General features: G+C 42.1%; 1 protein-coding gene across 2 annotated transcripts in view; it reads left to right on the forward strand.

The window, feature by feature from the left end:
- Positions 1 to 2,500, forward strand: part of LOC145390763 (apolipoprotein D-like) — a 26,239-nt gene that overhangs the window by 8,638 nt on the left and 15,101 nt on the right. The window lies entirely within an intron of this gene.

Consider the following 2,500-nt stretch of genomic DNA (forward strand, 5'->3'; position numbering starts at 1 on the left):
ATTAATTAACACTAGAATACGCTGCTAGTCATGAAGAAGTGCTATGAGAAGGGTGTAGAGCCGTAGTATTATTGATATAGATTAATTAACGCTAGAATATGATGCTAGTCACGAAGAAGTGCTATGGGAAGGAAGTAGAGCCGTAGTATTGTCTTTTTCTGCCACTGAGCTACGTGAAATAAGCTGCAAAAGGACGAAAATCTGGGCCAAGTTAAGGTGAATGGAGTATAGTGAGAGAGAGAATGTTGGATCTGTTTTTGCAGGAGAGAGAGAGAGAGAGAGAGAGAGTGTGTTCTTTCTCACAAGCAGTGATTCATACAGTTTCCCAGAACTCCATACTGAATGGCAATAGTAGGACACACACACACACACACACACACACACACACACACACACACACACACACACACACACACACACACACTGTACACATAAAATACACACAACCAACTACACACGTACACACATACATACACATAAATACACGGAGAGAGAGAGAGAGAGAGAGAGAGAGAGAGAGAGAGAGGGCTGAATCAGTAGCCAATAGTGGTGATTCAGTCGCTATCCCACAAAGCCTTAGGGAATGCGGAAATGCATCATCCCGTAGTTGATTCACTCTTACTTGGCAAGGTTCCTGGCCTTTGGTTCCTTCTTCCCCGCATAAAAAAAAGGTATTATATGCCAAATAAATCGCTTAGGAAGACGTGTTAGGGAACAGCAAGGTATAAAAAACCAAATAAATCGCTTAGGAAGAGGCGTTAGGGAACCAAATAAATCGCTTTGGAAGAAGTTGGGGAATAGCAAGGTACAATAAACCAAATAAATCGCTTAAGAAAAGGTGCTTGGCAAGGTATAATAAACCATATAAATCGCTTTGGAAGAGGTGTTAGGGAACAGCAAGGTATAATAAACCAAATAAATCGCTTAGGAAGAGGCGTCAGGGAACCATATAAATCGCTTAGGAACAGGTGTTAGGGAATAGCAAGGTATAATAAACTATATAAATCGCTTAGGAAAAGGTGTTAGGGAATAGCGAGGTATAATAAACCAAATAAATCCCTTAGGAAGAGGTGTTAGGGAATAGCAAGGTATAATAAACCAAATAAATCGCTCAGTGAAAGGTGCTAGGGAATACAGGTCTTGGCTTGATATACTCCTGTCACCTTAACTTGGCCCAGATTTTCGTCCTTTTGCAGCTTATTTCACGTAGCTCAGTGGCAGAAAAAGACAATACTACGGCTCTACATTCTTCCCATAGCACTTCTTCGTGACTAGCATCATATTCTAATGTTAATCTGTATCGCATCCACAGCACTTCTTCGTGACTAGCATCATATTCTAGTGTTAATCTATTGTTACATCTATAACAATGATACTACGGCTCTACATCCTTTCCACAGCACTTCTTCGTGACTAGCATCATCTTCTAGTGCTAATCTATCGTTACATCTCGATAATACTACGGCTCTACATTCTTCCCACAGCACTTCTTCGTGACTAGCATCATATTCTAATGTTATGCTATTGTTACATCTATAACAATAGTACTACGGCTCTACATTCTTTCCGCAGCACTTCTTCGTGACTGGCATCATATTCTGGCGTTAATCTATTACTACACCTCAGGATTCAAGATGGAGGGATGGCAATTTTAGGCCATATTATAGCTATAAAAAGTATATAGCATTACATCCATTCCGCAGCACTTCTTCGTGACTAGCATCATATTCTGGCGTTAATTTATTGCTACATCTCAGAATTCAAGATGGCGGATGATAATTTTAGGCCACATCATAGTCTTTAAAAATCATGCAATATACTGTATTATTTTGAGTTATTGCGTTTGTCCCTCACCAAAGATGCGTGTTGTGGTCAGGTTGTGTGTGTGTGTGTGTGTGTGTGTGTGTGTGTGTGTGTGTGTGTGTGTGTGTGTGTGTGTGCGCGTGTTGTGGTCAGGTTGTTTGTGTTTGTTTGTGTGTGTGTGCGTGTGTGTGTGTGTGTGTGCGTTGTGGTCAGGTTGTCTGTGTTTGTGTGTGTGTGTGTGTGTGTGTGTGTGTGTGTGTGTGTGTGCGTTGTGGTCAGGTTGTCTGTGTGTGTGTGTGTGTGTGTGTTGTGGTCAGGTTGTCTGTGTTTGTGTGTGTGTGTGTGTGTGTGTGTGCGTTGTGGTCAGGTTGTCTGTGTGTGTGTGTGTGTGTGTGTGTGTGTGTGTGTGTGTGTGTGTGTGTGTGTGTGTGTGTGTGTGTGTGCAAGAAAGAAGGAAACAAAGGCCAGGAGCTTTAGAATTGCTCCCTCCAAGAAAAGACAAAAACAATATAACAGAGCCAAATTCAAGATCCGTTCATTTCGAGAGGCCTGGACACACTGCATTTGAAAGACTGGAGGCTAAAGGCAGTAGGAAATACAGACAGAGGGAGACAGTTCCAGAGTTGACCTCTTGCATACGTGAAGGACTGGGAGTAACGGTTCTCTTGCAGTTGAGTTGCCATGGTGACGGTATGGA

The sequence above is a fragment of the Coenobita brevimanus genome, chromosome 15 (assembly GCF_032717465.1).
Source record: "Coenobita brevimanus isolate Jiangsu-jjx chromosome 15, ASM3271746v2, whole genome shotgun sequence".
NCBI lineage: Eukaryota > Metazoa > Arthropoda > Malacostraca > Decapoda > Coenobitidae > Coenobita > Coenobita brevimanus.